This window comes from Chinchilla lanigera, unplaced genomic scaffold, assembly GCF_000276665.1.
Source record: "Chinchilla lanigera isolate Chin_1 unplaced genomic scaffold, ChiLan1.0 scaffold00026, whole genome shotgun sequence".
In the NCBI taxonomy this organism is placed as follows: Eukaryota; Metazoa; Chordata; class Mammalia; order Rodentia; family Chinchillidae; genus Chinchilla; species Chinchilla lanigera.
In genome coordinates, this window is record NW_004955427.1 from 24381036 (window position 1) to 24399241 (window position 18206).

The 18206-nt window shown below is 35.8% G+C and overlaps 1 protein-coding gene across 6 annotated transcripts in view; it reads right to left on the reverse strand.

The window, feature by feature from the left end:
- The window catches only part of Znf148 (zinc finger protein 148), a 135772-nt gene that overhangs the window by 86110 nt on the left and 31456 nt on the right, over nucleotides 1-18206 (reverse strand). For 3 of the 6 annotated variants that reach the window (XM_005386547.2, XM_013515179.1, XM_005386548.2), the window contains 2 exons: nucleotides 12656-12737; nucleotides 6114-6249 (listed from right to left, as the gene is read on the reverse strand). The gene's annotated coding sequence lies outside the window, so the exon portion shown is untranslated. Of the gene's footprint in view, nucleotides 1-6113; nucleotides 6250-6922; nucleotides 7035-12655; nucleotides 12738-18206 lie in introns of all 6 variants that reach the window. The other 3 variants (XM_013515178.1, XM_013515180.1, XM_013515181.1) reach the window with 3 other exon arrangements.

Sequence of the window (18206 nt, forward strand, 5' to 3'; positions counted from 1 at the left end):
GTTTTTTAAAGTGGATAAGTAACTCTGATAACTACTCTGGAAAGAATTTTTTCTGGAAAGAAACTTACTAGTAGAATTTGGGATGTGATTAAAGAAGATCTACAGGGCAAAGACGGAATTTAACTTTTTATTTTATTCTTTTTTCAAACCTTGTGCCAGTATCTTCCTTCTTTTTGCTTGTTCCCCCCAACCCTCCATGCTGGGGACTGAACCAGGGCCTCATGGATGCCAGGCAAATGCTCCACCACCAACCTGCATCCCCAGCCCTACTTTTCTTTTGTAAAGCTACAATGGGGTAACACGGTGCAGGTAATATGATGGATTCTTATCTTCCGCTTTATTTTAAAAGACTTGGTGTTACTGTAAAACATGTCTTACTGCTGGTATGGGAGCACGTATCTGTAATCCCAGCACGCAGGAAGCTGAGGCAGGAGGATTGCCACAAGTTTGAGGCCAGTGTGGGCTACACAGTGAGATCAAGGGCAGCCTGCACTGCAAAGCTAGACCCTGTCTCAAAAAATCAAAAACCGAAACAAAACAAAAACATGTTTTAAAGACAAACTAAGGCATACCTACATCACACACTTCAACTTGTCTCTAGACAGAGTTAAGGTGGACAAGAAATGAAACACAGGCCTCAAATAAAAAAGGAAACTTCTACAGCCTATAGAAAAAGGAAAAGGGACAAGTGTATTCTAAGAAAACTGCGGTAGAGTTCTTTTGAAAACTGCCCTCCTGGCACCTTCCTTCCACGCTGTCAGTTCTCCTGCTCCTCCGATAACTTAGATGGTCTCAGTCAAACCTCTCACACGCTTTACTGTACATTCAAAAATTCAGACACAACAAAAGACCCCATATGCTTAAAAATTAAACCTTGCTATTTCCCTTCTCTAATTTAATATTTTCAGGGAAGATAAGCAAAGTGTACCCCAATATAATCAATCCAAATTAATATGTAAAGAGTTAAGTGTCTCTTCCTGTTAACCCCTCAAAAGCCAACTGCTTTTTGACCCAAATGTGTATGCAAGTAATGGACATTCAACAGTTGGGTATTTTACACAGGAGAGATGAAAGGAATTACCACTTCCTTTAAATTACTGCACTCATATGAAATATTGTTGGGGAGGGGGCACCCTAAACAGTGAGTGCCCAGGAATCTCTGTCCAACCAGACAGGGAAAAAAAAGCCCTGGAAATGTTAAGTCACAGAACTTACTCTCTTCCTACTCTGAAGTCACTCCACAAGCAGTGCTTGGCTTGGGAAATCAAACACAGTGTAGCTGAACACTCCTAGCTAACATGAGAGAATTTCTGACACAGAATCCCTCTGTCTCCTTTTCAACAGATTGGGCCCGTTCTACATATTTCCTATTTCCATCTAGTACTTGTGTCTAAGTGAATTTCTCTTCAACAATGTTTTTCATGGGCTATCAGATATCCTTTTAAAACTACCTTAATTCTTCCATTCTTTCTTCAAGTCACTGCCAAGAAAATCTCCCTCCTTTGTTTTTCTACTTCTAACTAGGAAAATAAAAATCCAAAAAATGACTGATAAATCAAGAAGTAATGATACATAAACACGTATACCAAATAAGTCTGTGAGTTTTAAAATGAAAAGATTTGAAGGCTTGTGCCATAATCCTATAAATTCTTTTAAACATCTAGTTCCCCTTCATAATATAAATATACCTGCCACTTATCACCTTTAATCTTTATTCAACCATCGAAAAAATATTTCTCATTCAAAGATCATGCTATTGAGCTGGGCATAATGGCACATGCCTGAAATCCTAGCACTCAGTAGACTGAGACACGAAGACTTTTAGTTTGAAGTCAGATTGAGCTGCTTAACAAGATCAAAGCCAGGCCCAGACTATATAGCAAAACCATTATCAGAAAAAGAAACAAAAAAGAATCTACTTCTTATGCCAAGTGTGGTGGCATATATGTATAATCTTACCTATGTGGAAGGCCAGGGTACAAGATTTCTTGAGTGTGGGAGCTCAAAACTAGCCTAGGGAACATAGCAAGATTCTTTCTCTAAATAAATAAACATCTGGCTTTTCTGTATTATTTATTGAACTTGGCAGTAATATTATTTTCCATAAATTGTCACTGAACAATGTGCAATTTCAGCTATATATAAGCCAAAAGAAAGTACAGTGAGCAAACTTAGGAGCCAAAATATCACTGCATTTTAAAATAAAAAGAATAAATCCAGCTGGGTGTGGTGGCACAAACCTGTAATTTCAGTACTCAGGAGGCTAAAGCAAGAGGACTGCCACACATTTGAGGCCAGCCTGGGTTACCTAGTGAGTACAAGGCCAGCCTCGATTACATGGTGAGACACCCTGTCTAAAAAAGTCTATCAATCAATCAATCCAGCCAGCCAGCCAGGCACAGTGCATGCCTATAATCCCAGATATTCTGGAGGCTAAGGCCAGAGAATTGGACATTTAAGACCAGCCCAATCAATTTATCAAAAATACCTGCTTCAAGAGTATTTATGGGCTGGGGCTAAAATTCAGGGATGGGAGCGCTTGCTTATGTGTGCAAAATCTTGGGTTCAATCCATAAAATTGTAAAAAAGAAAATAAATTTCTCGTGTTGGTATGTATTTCTTGTGTTGGTACATATTCAGACACCTCTTCAATTATACCTCAGTATTTCTCTCATTTTGCACCTTATGAAGTACCATATGCTCATTTTTAAGGAGCTACTATTTTGAAACATCATAATAGGAACATCATTTCTAATAATGGCAAGTAGACACATCTTTCTGATCAATGTTAGCAACAATGAAAGATCTTTAAGTAGTAAACACATCTAATTTCAACAGGCACTAACACAATTATTAATCAGAGAATTTACAGACTAGGATTTACCATTTTGTATAAGATCACAACTAAAAAGATTACGATCATTTTGTGGGGGGGGGAGGTGCCAGGGATTGAACAAGGACTTTGTGCATGCAAGACAAGAGCATAGTACTGAGCCACATACCTAGCCCCGATGATTATTTTTAAACCACAGAAAATAATTTTAAAACATTTAGGCTAGAGTTACACTGCTTTTCTATGTAATGCTGAAGCCCCCCCCTTAAAAATAAAATGCAGATGCTATGCATTTCAAATACTTATCACTAAAGTCTTGCAAAACAATGTAACAAAATATAGTAATAAGAAAACAGTGGTATTTAGAAATATGAAACATCAAATTGAGCTGGCATGGTGACACAAGCCCATAATCACAGCTACTTGAGAGGATGAGGCAGGAGAATATGAAGTTCAAGGTCAGCCTGGGCAATTTAGTAAGACCCTGTCTTAAACTAAAACCTTAAAATAAAACTTTAAAAAGGGCTGGGGATGTAGGTCAGTAGTAAGGCACTTGCTGAGACTGATCGATGCCCAAGGCTCAACATCTAGTATGAGGAGAAGAGAAAGACCAAATTTGTACCAATTCAAACTGTTTGATAAATAGCTACAATGTATCTTTAACTGGACCGAAAACGAAAAGGTAAAAAAAGAAAGTATTCTGCATTTTGATTGTAGTTACTGTAACCATTACCATTTATACCAGTATCAGCAATTCAAATAATAGTGGAGCTGATTCTATAAGCAAATTAAATTCTCTATGGTACATAAAAGGAATATTACTACTTCCTTAATTTCCATTTATATTTTTAAATATCAACATACTATAAACATACTATGCACACTATGAACAAAGATTAAATTCTAACAGTTATTTTTATTATGTGCTGTACAGCAACAAAGATTTGTTCCAGAACAAAGAAGTATTAACTATTTAAATAACATCTCTTGGGCTGGGGATTTAGTTCAGTGGCATAGCGCCGGCCTGGCAAGCACAAGGTCATGAGTTCAATTCCTGGTACCGGAAAAAAAAAAACAAAAAATAAATAAATAAATAACATCTCTTGATCCCCTTCCCCTTTGAAAATGATTTATCTCCCTATTTTCTATTATATACTTTTATTTTGCTATTTTTACTCTGAGTTTCCTATGTACGAGAAACTATGTGATACTAAAGCTTAATTGTGCCTGATTTATTTCACTTAACATTATGGTCTCAAGGTACATCCATTTTCCTACAAATGACTCAAGTTTATCTTTCTTTGGCAGAGTAGTACACTGTGGTGTGCAAATACCCCATTTTCTTTATCCATTCATCTCTTGATGGACATGTAGTCTGCTTCTAAGATTTATTATAATTGTGCTACTATAAACATGGGCATGTATGCATCTCTGTAATATGATGTCTTTAATTCCTTGGGGAAGACACCTAGCCGAGTCAAATGGAATTTCTAGTTTCAGTTTTACGAGGAAACTCCATCCTGACTTCCACAATGATTGTACTAGTTTACACTCCCACCAACAGTGCAGATAGGTTCCTTTTCCCCCCACAGCCTTGCCAGCATTTGTTACTATTTGCTTTCTTGATGACTGCCATTCTTTCTGGGCTAAGGTGGAATCTCAGTGTTTTTAATTTGCATTTCTCTAATGGCAGAAATGCTGAACATTTCACTTATTTATTGGCCATCTGTACTACTATGAAGTGTCTATTCATTTCACTTAACCATATTTTGATTGGGTCTTTTATTTTGGGGGGGTCTAATTTTTTGAGTTCTTTATATATTCTAGTACAGGATGAAAAAAGGAATAGGGCTCTGTTATATACATGTACCAACTCCACCCAAGGGATGTAAACATTATATATTGCAAACATGTCCAAAAAAAGGAAGGGGATAAAAGAACAGGTGGCAGGGGGAAGCAGGAAAGAGAAAGGGGACAGAAAAAGGACTAAGATGTGTTATGTAGCAGTACCAACTTCCCACAAGGAACATGAATATTATGTACTACACACACATACTAATAAACTAAAATAAAAAATAATAAATAAAATGAAAAAAATCACTCATTTTTTTTAATGTAAAGTAAATCTGACACAAACCCTAATGTGATAAACAGCTGGCTGTCCCCTCAGAATCTAGTCTTACTGATTATCTGAAAATAAAAATTATACGAAATGCACGGCCACCTAGATAAGATTCATTACCCAGCTTAGATGAGAATCATTACCCAGCCTCCCTTGCAGCTGGGTGTGGGTATGTGACTACATTACAACCAGTGGGATATGAGTAGAAGTGATATATATAGCACAATTCCCCTTATAAGAAAGAATAGTGTCCTTCCATTTCTGTTCTTAGACAACAAGAAATAATCCAAAAATTAGGAACAACTTGGGATGAGCAGCTCAGTGGTAGGGTACACACTTAGTATGCACAATGCCTTAGTTTCAATTGCCAGCACCAAAAAATTTAAAGAAGAGCACGACAAGGAGCAATGGATCATAATTATTCCACAGTCTCTGCACAATTCTGGGGCAGTTTACATGGGTTTTTCAAAAAAATTAAACACATTTCTACCTTTGTAAGCTTGTCATAGTAGCCAAGTCTATGTACAAATATATTAATTCTAAATGATTCCTGATTATAAGACTGCTTCCTTACTTGAAGGTAAACATCAAATATGTACAAATTTACAGTAACTAGTGTTTTACCATATTTCAAACATTATATAGCAAGCACAATTAAATTAGATCAAGTGCTCTAACTGTCTAATTTTTCCAGGTATGAAAAGTTTCCTTGGGCTGGGAGATATAGCTCAGCGGCACAGTGCCTGCCTGGCAAGCACAAGGTCGTGAATTCAATTCCCAGTACAAAAAAAAAAAGAAAAGAAAAGAAAACAGTTTCCTGGGAAATGTAACAAGTATATACGTGTGCTGCAGAGGAGGGAGGTGAAAATATGTAATCCCCTGTTAAGAAGAGCTGGTTAAATGAGAAAACATCTTACTTAGATTTACTTACGTTACAGGCTAAGCTATACATACTTTTCTGTGTTAATTACAATCTAAAATGGTATATTTATTAACCTTGTTCTAAAACTATTTTCTCAAGAAAAAATTAGATCAAGAAGAGGTCTCTTTTAGATATAAAAACCAAATCAGAAATTACACAAATTTAATATGAAATACTTAAAAACTGGATTTATATTTGAAAAATTTACTTAAGATTATGAAAAGTATGAAAATTACCTGAGACTAAGGTAAAAATGAAGACTTCAAGGAAGGGAAGGCTGTAGAGTTGAAAAAGAAACCATGGTTGAGTTTCTACCTTTCACAGGCTTCAGAAACCCTCAATACCACTTTAATCACTTATGCCATCCAATTCCTACAATAAAACATATACATACACAACAAACAAAACATATTACTTAGAGGGAAAAACGCTATACAGAAACATTATGTACAAACTGGTATGAATATAGAAGTGAGCACTCTCTGTAAACCTAGTAAACTATGACTGAATGACCAATGCACTGACTTGATTTTTGGGTAAAAACTGGCAAAGTACAATAGTAGTACTTAGTAACTGAAAAATAACTCTGGCCTTGTAAAGCACACTTTGCTTAGATCTAGAGTCTACAGCTTCAGAGAAATGAAATACTGAAGAAATTTCACACCCTCTGTGGTGATGCACACCTGTAATCCCAGCACTCAGGAGGCTGAGGCAGGAGGATCATTGTGAGTTTGAGGCCAGCCTGGGCTACAAAGTCAGTTCAAGGCCCACCTGAACTGCATAGTGAGACCCTGTCTCAAAAAGACCAAAAAAAAAAAAAAAAAAAAAAAAAAAAAAAAAAAAAGGAAGAAAGAAAGAAGAAAAGAAACAAAATGAAACGAAACTTCACAATGTTACAGACCTGAAAGGTTAGAAAAAAGAAAGCAATGATTAAGGAACCACCAGAGAAGAAAATGGCAGGGTTTTCAAATAAACATACAAGTAGTACTGTGCAGAATGTGTGTGCATTCACAATAGATTATACTTCTAAAATCACATTACATACAGAATACTTGCTCAGCAAGGTTACCCTGGACAGGAAAAGCTGACCAATGATGATGATAATGATGGTGGTGGTGGTAGTAGTGATGAAGAAAAAGAAAATGTAGAGTTTATCCCTAAAAGAAAAACAAAAATAAAGAACTTGCACAAAAGAAAACCTCCTGGTAAGCACTTCTGGGCTTGGTATCACTCTAAAGACCTTACACATTGCTTCATGGGAAGTTGAAGAGACATATAAAAGATTCTATCAGTTTCCATCAATTTACAACGGTACAAAGGCAAGAAAAAGTTTTTCTACCTAGAATAAAACCAGTAATAATTCCATCAATGAACTTCAAAAAGTATTATATTAACTCATTTTTTAAAAACATTTTAATGTTGTTACCATATTTTTAAAAGTTCAGTTTCTAGCAGAGCTATTTACACCTCTCAGTATTCTTCCACTTCAGAATTTTCCTGAGTATTCACAATTCCTTGAATTTTGAGACAAAACTTTGTTCCAAAATAAAGTTTTGTGCCGGGCGTGGTGGCGCATGCCTGTATTCCCAGCACTGGGGAGGCTGAGGCAGGAGGATCATTGCAAGTTCAAAACCAGCCTAGGCTACAATGAGTTAAAGTCAAGGCCAGCCTCAACTGCATAGGGAGACCCTGTCTCAAAAAGACAAAACAAAATTAAGTTCTGTTACACTTTTTCATCAGAATTTTATTTTATATGAACCATACTGAAAAGAACAACAGTAAAATAATGGAGGCAGAGAGAAGGGAGTAATCGAAATCTGGAATTCTACATTATATTCTGTTCTGGAATCACTACAATGTTATATAAAATGCCAAGTTTTCAACAATTACACAACAAAAAAATAGGGAAAAATGTGATCCATATTCACAAAACACAGCAGTCAGTACAAACTGTTTCTGTGTTCCCCATACGGTGGGTTAAACAAATAAAAATTGCAAAATATTTATTACTGTATGTTAATATAGAGGAACCTATACTTTAACTTTTAAAGTATATAATCAATGAATAAGATGCTCAATAAAAGCACAGAAATTCTATTAAAAAAATGAAAATTCTGAAACTGAAAGATATAATATCTCAAATAAAAAATCTATCAAAGGGGTTCAGCAGCAGATTCGAAATTTCTTCTAATCTCAGTGACCTTAAAGACACATGAGCAGTAAACAGGGATTGTGGCACACACCCGTAATCCCAGCACTCAGGAGGTTGAGGCAGGAGGATCACAGCAAGTTCGAGGACAGCCTGAACTACATAGTGAAACCCTATCTCAGAGGGGAAAAAAAGGCACATTAAAAGTAGAAACTATCCAATGAAGTAAAGCAAGAAAACGTGAAGAAAAATAAAGACAGCCTCAGAGACATGTGGAACAAAATGCAGTTTACCAACATTTTTTTGGAGTACTAGAAGAGTAGCAGAAAAGAGAATAAAGCAAAATTTAACAAACTACATACCAAAAATTTCCCAAATTTGCCTTTTTTAAAAGAAAAATAAGTACAAATCCAAGAAGCTCAATGAACTTCAAGAAGAATAAACATCAAAAAACCTGTTCTTGGATACATCATAGATTGTTGAAAGAAAATACAAGAAGAAAACTTTTCAAATAATAGAAAAATGACTCAAAAAATGTTCAGGAAACCATAAGACTGGTGGCTAATTTCTAATCAGAAACAACAGAAGAGAGGAGACTGTAATCACATGCTCAAAGAGATTAAGGAAAGGTATCAACCAAAAAAGGGCAAAACTATTATTCAAAAAGGAAAATAGAGGTAATCTTACCAGATAAAGACTGAGAATGCTTTGTACCTTTCTTTAAGCTCATATGAAATACTAAAGGAAGTCCACTGAGCTGAGAAAAGGACACTAGGCTCAAATACACAGAAGAAATAAAGAGGTCTACAAATGGTAAGCATAAATTAAAACATCATAAATATATTTTGAGCTGGGTGTGGTGGCACACACCTATAATCCTGGCACTTGAGGCTGAGGCATAAGGGTCCTAAGTTTGAGGCCAGCCTAGGAAGACCCTGGCCAAGTAGCAAGACCCTGTCTCAAAAATCTAACTAAATAAATTCTCATTTCTCCTCTTCTTTAAAAGATCTAAGAGGATACAGAGATATGATTATAACATTATACTGCTGGATTTAAAACATACATAGCAATACTAGGACAATAGATGAGAGAGAAAATCGAACTATTTTGGACAAAGTTTCTGTATTTCAGGGGTTTTAGTGATGTTAAGCAGATTGTTAAAATTCAAAAGGCAATCCCAACAACCAGTACAAAGGAAGTAAAAAAAAAAAAAAGTAATTAAAATAGCACACTAAAAAATAACACAAAGGCAGTAAAAGAGACAGCAACAAAAACATAAAGGATATATATAAAATAAATATAAATTCACGATTAAGTGTGAGTGATCTAAAGAGCCCAATGTAGAGGCAGACTTTCAGACTGTACAGAAAAATAAGATTGAACTATTTGCTGGCAACAAGAAGCCACCTCTACTTTCAAAAGAAAAAAAAAGATGGGAGAAAAAGAAAATATAGAGAACTAGAGAGGCCATAGTAATATCAGGCAAAACAAAACTTTCAGATGAATAGTAAAGACAAAGAATGCACTTCATTATGATACAAAGAGTCAAATCAGGAATAGTTTGTATATATAATAGATATATTCTTTTAAAAGGAGAATCTCCAAAATAGTGAAGAATTAAAAGGATAAATAGAAAACTCAGTAATTAAAGTTGGAGATTTCAATACCCCAATCTAAATAACTGAGAGAATAATTAAGACATAAAGTTAACAAGGTTATCGAAGACATGAATCACACTATCAACTGACTGCAGTGGAGGTGAACCTGAGGCACACATGCCACAATGGTTTTTCTGTATCACTGAAAGCTCCAAAAGGTTCTCCATCACTGTCCTAGATCCATTTGGGATATAGTGGAAGCTCCACACAACAAAATACACAGTGGCTCCAAAAACACGGAATCACCCTCCAGCACACAACTCAACACTGCGTCTCAGGATAAGCCTCAATAAATGCAAAAGTATCCAAGTCCTACAAAGTGTGTTCTTCAATCATAACAGAACTAAATTAGGTAGCAACTGATTTTTCTATTATTTTTATGATTTAAAACTCAAATTTAGCCAGGCATAGTGGTGCACGCCTATAATCCTAGCACTCCAGAGGCTGAGGCAAGAGGATCACTGCAAGTTCCAGACCAGCCCGGGCCACAAAGAGAGCTGAAGGCCAACCTGAACTGCATAGTGAGACCCTGTCTCAAAAAGACAAAAAAATAAAAAATAAATAAATACATGAATCTTAATTTATAGTAAATATTTTGGTATAGGCAATAAATGTAGGGATCCATCCTAGGTTGTTAGCCACTTTTCCTCAGTCCATTTAATGACTGATTCCCTTTTTTCCACATTTCGGAGAAGCTACAGTTACCATTTTCTGAATTTTGTATGTATTTGGGGATCTATTTCTATGATCTATTACTCAACTTTTTCAAGTTACCACAGTAAAACTACCAATATGAAGATACACAACTATTTTATGTAAGAGTAAGAAAAAAATGTCAAATTATGTTAAGTCAGGAATTCATGTCATTCAGAGATGTTATAATGTGAAGGGAAAGTGAGTCCTATGCTCAAAAGTGACTTTTTAAACATTACATACCCTGGCAATAAAGGATAAGATCAATATATTCAACCATACAAATAAAAATAAAAGGGGAAGAAAACACCCAAAATCAAAAATAAGCAAAAACTGAGCAAAACTAATTTGCCTAACAAATGCCAAGAGGGTCTTTTGATATACAAATTATTCCATAAAAAGGCAAAAGCACAAGGACAGATTACAACTACACATATGGCCAAAAATAATGGAAAAAAATGCTCAAACTCACTCAGTAAGAAAAACAAGCAAAGTTAATCAATAAAAACTGATGTGTGACCAGGCATGGTAGTGCACACCTGTAATCCCAGCACTCAGAAGGCTGAGGCAGGAAGATCACCACAAGTTTGAGGCCATCTTTGGCTATACAGTGACTTCAAGGCCAGCTTGGACTACTTCAACAAACCCTGTCTCAAAAAACAAAAACAAAAAGTTGACATGCTGGGCGTGGTGATGCACACTTATACCCAGCACTCAGGAGACTGAGGGAGGATTGCTGGAAGTTTGAGGCCAGCCTTGGCTACACAGTGAGTCCAAGGCCAGCCTGGACTTCAATAGTGAGACAATGTCTTAAAAAAAAAATTGCAGGGGCTGGGGATTTAGCTTAGCGGCACAGCACTTGCCTGGCAAGCGCAAAGTCATGAGTTTAATTCCTGGTACCGGAAAAAAAACAAAACAAAAAAAAAAATTGCAGTGTTCAAAAACTGACATGTATAAAAAATACTTTACATTGGTCAGTGTTATCAGAGATAAAGGGATTCCCACTATGATAAACTATTGATATGGAGTTAGACAACTTATTTACCAAACAGTTAAATGTACATACTCATTGACCCAACGAATGTTTTCCTCAGAAATTTAAACGCAGATCTGTTTTAAGATATACACAAAGATACACCCTAGAATATTTACCACATTACCATTCATAATGAGTCAGAAAAACCCTAAAAACTGAAAAAAACCCAAATACTCATGAACAGGTGAATGACTGGTTGAAACAATTATACTATAATCTATAACCAAATACTACAATACTATAAAAAAATGAAATGAGAAGGAATGAATGCAAAAATCCAAGTTTCTTTTAGGGGAACAAAAAGCATATTGCTGACAAGTAGGTCCAACATTTATGTGTAAAGAAAATGTAAATACAGAAACACATAAATGCTCGTATACATAACAGAAAATGCCTGCCAGGATACACAACATTAACAATGAATGGGAGGGAAAAAGCCTTTTTTACATGTTATGACACTCTCTATTGCTGCAGTGTGCACTCCCTACGTAACAAGCCTGGGTAAAGATGTGAAAAACACTAACTATGACAATTACCAGAAGATACGGAAAAAGAAGGAAATTATAAAATATGACCATTACAACTGCTAGGATTTTCAATCCTCAAATTTTAAAAGAACTCTCAAATAAAAAAAGCCTTTTTTTTGACACAGGTTGTCTCTATGAAGTTCAGGTTGGACTTGAGCTCACTATGTAGCCCATGCTGGCTTTGAACTCGCAGCTATCCTCCTACTTCAGCCTCTAAAGTCCTGGGATTACAGGCATGCACCACCATGCTTGGCCTCTCAAAATAATTTTAAAATTCATGAAAAAAACCTTAGAATTTTATGATCATTAATCACTGACATAATAATATGTAGCACTGATAGATCTGTACATACCTTGAAAATTGTTCCTTAATTTTCTTTTATGTTATTTGAAAGAGAAAAGCTTAAGTGTAACACAAACACAGGCCAATAAAAAAGCAGAGGCTCACCTTTCCAACATGACAGCTATACAGCAAGTGCTCTAGATTTTATCCTGTACAACTAATAACATCAACTCCTTTCAATGTACAGAAATGCATATGCAAATCACTACTAATATTTAAATCTGTAAGACGGCATAAAAGGAAACTGGATTGCCCAGTAACAGCAAAGTAATACCCACAGCTGTGAGTATGCGTGTTCCTGGGCAAGCATACAGGCATCTATCAAGGTGAAAAATAAATAAATAAAGATTAAGTAAAACAATGCTGAATTACCTCTATAAAATCAGCCAGGCAAATGCCCATCCCGCCAGATCATTTGGCTGAACTTCCAAGCTGCTGATTCCTCCCCTATGTCCTATAAAAAGTACAAAATACAGTACAAAAGAATCAAAATGAGAGAAAGTCTTAAAGCCAGGATAAAATAGTTATAGCTAAATGTGAAAAATCTAACAAAATTCTTTCCTTAGTAATACTGTTGGATTAAACACAGTCAGTAGCAACTAACCCTTGGTTCAATTGTAAAGACCCATTGGTGAATGTTAAATGATTATCACAAATGTAAGAAATTAATCGGATACAAATTGTACTTTTTCTCACTTCTAGTTAAGGATTACAATTTCTTTAAAGACAGGACAACAACAATGAATCATTTTAAAATAGCTTAAAGTAGGAAGAAAGGCACAGATGTATTTCATTAAAAGCATATGCTGATACTCTCCATTACTCAAATAATGGTATTTTCTTAAGAAAATTTCACAGCAATATTTCCTTCAGATCTAGAGTATAAATACATTAAAAATGTAGTTCTCACTGGGCATGATGGTGCTCACCTATAATCCAAGTTACTCAAGAGGCTGAGGAAGAAGGATTACAAATTTGAGGCCAGTCAGAGAAATTTATGGTGATCCTATCTCAAAATTTAAAAGTAAATTAAAAAGGGGTGGTGGGATTGGAGCTCAGTGGGAAAGCACCTTTGGGTTTGATCCCCAGTGTAGGGGTTGGGATGTCGGGATATTGGTTTTGAACATAATAAATGTAAGTAAAATTTTAAGGCAAAGTGTGTATGATAATGCTAAAATACTGATGTTTTTAAATGGCATGGTATAACTAACCTTTTATCAAAACTAACACAGAAAACACTTTGCTCGTATTGCATCAATACTGGAAACAGATCATTTTCTTCAAGTGAATGGGGTATTTTCTCCAAGTATAAGAAATGAAGTTAACGAAAATTTAAAACTAAATGATCACAACAAGAAATAGGCCAAATATAATCTTTTATTAAAAAACCATTAAGCAGAGCTGGGTGTGGTGGTACACATCTATAACCTAGCACTTGGGAGGCTGAGACAGCAGGATTGCCATGAGTTCAAGGCCAGCCTGTACCACATAGAGAGACCCTGTCTCAAAAACAAAAAAAAAAAAAAAAGGGGCTGGGGATTTAGCTCAGCGGCAAAGCGCCTGCCTGGCAAGCGCAAGGTCGTGAGTTCGGTTCCCGGTACCGGAGAAAAACCAAAAAAAAAAAAAAAAAAAAACCACCAAAAAGCATTTTCCCTAACAGCCCTAATGCATTTTTAGGGTTCAATAAATATACTGCAAATCAGTAAGAGTACAAAACAAATATAAAATCTCTAGAAAATAACCAAGTACATTAACTCAAAGTTGTGTTTATATAATTTTATCAAGGGATTACAAACAGTAGTCTCTCTTATAATCCTCTCATCCTTAGCCTGTGAGTTTAAACTGTTCAACTAGCTACAAACAAAAAAATTTATTTTAAAATACTTCTACTAAGCTCTTACTTGCCTCAAAGTTCTGTAGACAAGCATTCAAAAGACCATATGGCATTCTTCTCAATTGTGTTTTTTTTCCCTGGAGTCTCATTATGTTGCCCAGGCTAACCTAACACTCTTGAGCTCAAGCAACCCTCTTGCCTCAGCTTTCAACAGCTGGGACTATAGGTACACGCCAGTGTGTTCAGTTCCAAATTATTTTCAAATATATATTTCTATAGCTATTAAACAACAAAAAAAAAACAATAAAAGCCATGACACTAAAACTATACTAAAAGTAAAACAAAACTACCTATATTACACTGCTATTCACTATTCTACTACAGTTTGTTATGTATTCTCTATATATTTCTATAGACATCATATTCTACTTTTACAATTGTTAAAATAGCTGTAGAAATTAAGTTGAACAGAAAAAGTACTATGAAGTCCATATACAGGAAATAGAACTGTCAAATCAAATTATACATTTTAACATTATACATCTTTTAAAAATTTTGATTTTATATATTCACTCCACAATCAGGATATTACTAAATATCTCACAATATGGTAACACCTACAGGCTGGACACGTGATTTTAAAATGTTCATACTCTGTTGAAATCATTTTCACAAAAAGCATACTCACCTTCTTGCATCACTTTTTATGGAAAGCACTAAATCAAAGCCGTGATGTACCACAGAATACGACCACATGTGTTCAAAGAGAAGGAAGCAAAAATAGTGAAGCAAGAAGGAAAGGGAAACATGCCACACACTTACATAAAATAAGGTGTGAATTCACATCCAGATTTTAAAATCTCTTTCTTACAACAACCTCTCCTCTACCATGGAAATCCTACTTCGCCTTAGTCACCTGTTTCTAAAACTCTAATCTTTTAGCATCACTGCCAATTTCCTTTCTCCTTCAAATCTCTGTTTTGCTTTCTCCTCTCCTACTCCTCTTCACACAGAACCAGAGGAGAACCAGTGTGCTGGAAACTAAACCCTGAGAGTCTGAAAAGGTATCAAATCACCTGGACAACGAAGATCCAACCCTTCCCTTTCCATGTCCCCTCCCCTACTTCAGAAGGTTCTGAATGTTCCATCACCACTGTTGTCTCCATTTAAGACTTTGCCTTCTAAGCACTCCCTAATTATAATCATTTGTGCAGATATAAACAAATTAAGACTAAAAATATACCTTAGGGTAAAGGTGTTATATCTACACAGTCAACCAAGACAGTGTTTCTTAATCAATGACAGTAGAGGCTAACATATCCAGAATAATATAAATATAGACTTCAATTCACATGGTATGAACTTTTATATCTATTTGATAATTAAGGCAATTTTCTGCCAATACTAAGCGTAATAACATGGCACAGAGAGAATATTTTATATTCTAGAGTATTTTATATCTTTCTGTTATTTTGTTTTTGTAGTTCTTGCTGTTTTCTTCTGTGTGTGTGTGGTTCTGGAGATAGAACCTCGGGCTGTACACTTGCTAGGCAAGTGTTCTACCCTCTAGCCCTGAGCTACATCCCAAACCCATTATTTAGTTTTGAAAGACTGGCACTATTCCAAAACACTTACTAGCAGATGGTCTACTTATTAATTAAGCTAATGTTTTTATCATTAATTCATTCAACATTTTCAACCATCTAAAATGTATTAAGACATGCATGAAATACCATGGTCTCTGCCCAAAGACATTCACAATTTAGCGAGGATGGTAAGCACACAGACAGTAAATGTTTGTGATAACAACAGAATAAGTACTATGCTTGAAGTTTAAGCACCTCATTATAGAAAAACCATGCAAAGTACAATTAATTATCCCTCTGCTACCTTTATAGAAGAGAAAAATGCAAAGAGAATATGCTTTGAATTTTGCTCAACAGAGTTGCCAGAACTTAAAGTTAACTCCCTGAATCCAAACAAAACTATCAGATTGGGTACAGAAATTGAACATTTCTAACCCAAAAATCCAAAATTCAAACTGTTCCAAAATCTAAAACTTTCTGAGTGCCCATATGATACCACAAGTAGAAAATTTCATGTGATGAAACTCTGCTTCATGCACAAAGTTATTCCTAATATTGTATAAATTACCTTCAGGTCATATGCACAAGGTATATATGAAACATAAATTTGATGTTTACACTTGGCTTGTTATCTCATGAATAACAAATATTCTCAAAAAAAAATCTAAACTGGGCATGTTGATGCACACCTATAATCCCAGCACTTGCCAGGCTGAGGCAGGAAGCTTGCCACCCACAGCAAGACCCTTCTAAAACAAACAAACAAAAAAAGATCTGAAACATTTCTCATCCTAAGGATTTTCAGATAAAGGATATTCAACCTGTACTATTATTATTCCACATTTACAAGTGAGAAAATAAAGGCTATACAATTTACTAAGACACACTAGTGATGAAACCTAAGTATCATGGTCTAGAAGGCCCTGCACTTGTACAGGTGTGCTGCCTCCCACCGATCCCTCCCACCACCACACCTCCTCATGTAGACCTCACCTTCCACTCTTCCCTGTGTGCTCTCCTCATTGGCTAGACTCTGCAGCTGGTCCCAGAAGGACTACAGCACTGGCTGTTCCTGTGTGGAGCACTCTTCCCCCAGATCCTTTTTTCAATGAGACAGTTTCCAGTCACATCGTTTAAAACTGCAACCTCCCCAACATACCCTCCTTTTATCCTTTTACACATTTTGTACAGCATTACTATCGCAACATATTATACAACCAACTTATTTAATGATTATTGGTTTTCTGCCCCAACCATAAGTTCCACAAAGGCAGGAGTGTTCATCTGTTTTGTTCATTAATACATCCCAAAAGCCTAAAACAGTCATATGCACACAGTACATATATGGTAGTACACAGTTAATATCTTATCATGAAAGCCAGCATTTAAACAAAAGAGGTCAAACTCAAGAAGTTCAATCACAACACATTATTTCTCAATTACTGACTCACAAATAACAGAGCACAGGGAGAAGATACTCTGAAATGCCGGAACCTGATCTCAAACAACCTAATGAGACTCTTCCTTTCAAAGGTTTGAAGGTCTTAACAACAAAAAGACCCAAGCCAGGTTTAGTGATACAAGCCTGTAACCTCAGCTACTCAAGAGGCTAAGGCAGGAGATTCCCAAGTGTGAGGCCAGGCCAGGCATTTTAGGAAACAGATAGATAGATAGACAGATAGCAGACAGACAGACAGATAGATATAGAGAAAGACAGAGAGAGAAAGACAGAGACAGACACAAAGAGATAGAGAAAGACAGACAGACATCAGGCTGTGGATAAATGCAAATTTTATGAAACACTGTAACAAATGTATCACAAGGATTCTTAGCAAAGGAGTAGTTTAAAGTCAACCTCTGTTACTCAGTAGGCTGAGGTAAAACACAAGAGTACAAGGCCAGCCTGAACTCTACGGTATCCATGAAGAGCCTGAACTACATAACAAGACACTGTCTCAGAAAACAAAACACCAAAGTGCTCCAGGTGAGAAACTGCTGTGAACAGAATAAAAATTACTATATAGCAGCAAAGCAAAGAACAGACATCGCATTCTTTGCATATTTTAATGCAGGGCATTGAACTGGATTGTCCTGGAACGTGGTACATCGGCAATAGACCACTGAGCTACACCCCTAGCTGTGTGTGTTCTTTTAATTTATAAGTAACTGCATTGAAAGTTCAAAGTTATTAAGACTCCAAGGAGATATTCTTTATTTATTGTGAATTACAAAGGATTGCCTGCATAATGGCTTAATGTATACTTCTCATGGCCAGATCTAGCCCAAGGAAGAATGAAGTCAAAGAAATGAATTCAAACAACGCGTTGTTAAACCATTTTCCATTTCTACTCTCACCAAAAATCAAGCCAAAATCTAAAAAACTTTACAATGAATGTAGTTATTGCAATCTTGAGAAAGAAAACCCTAAAAGGTCAATTAGGTATTTAAAATACAGTTGACCAAAGTGAGTAAAATAAAACCATGAACAGTAATTTTCGTTTGC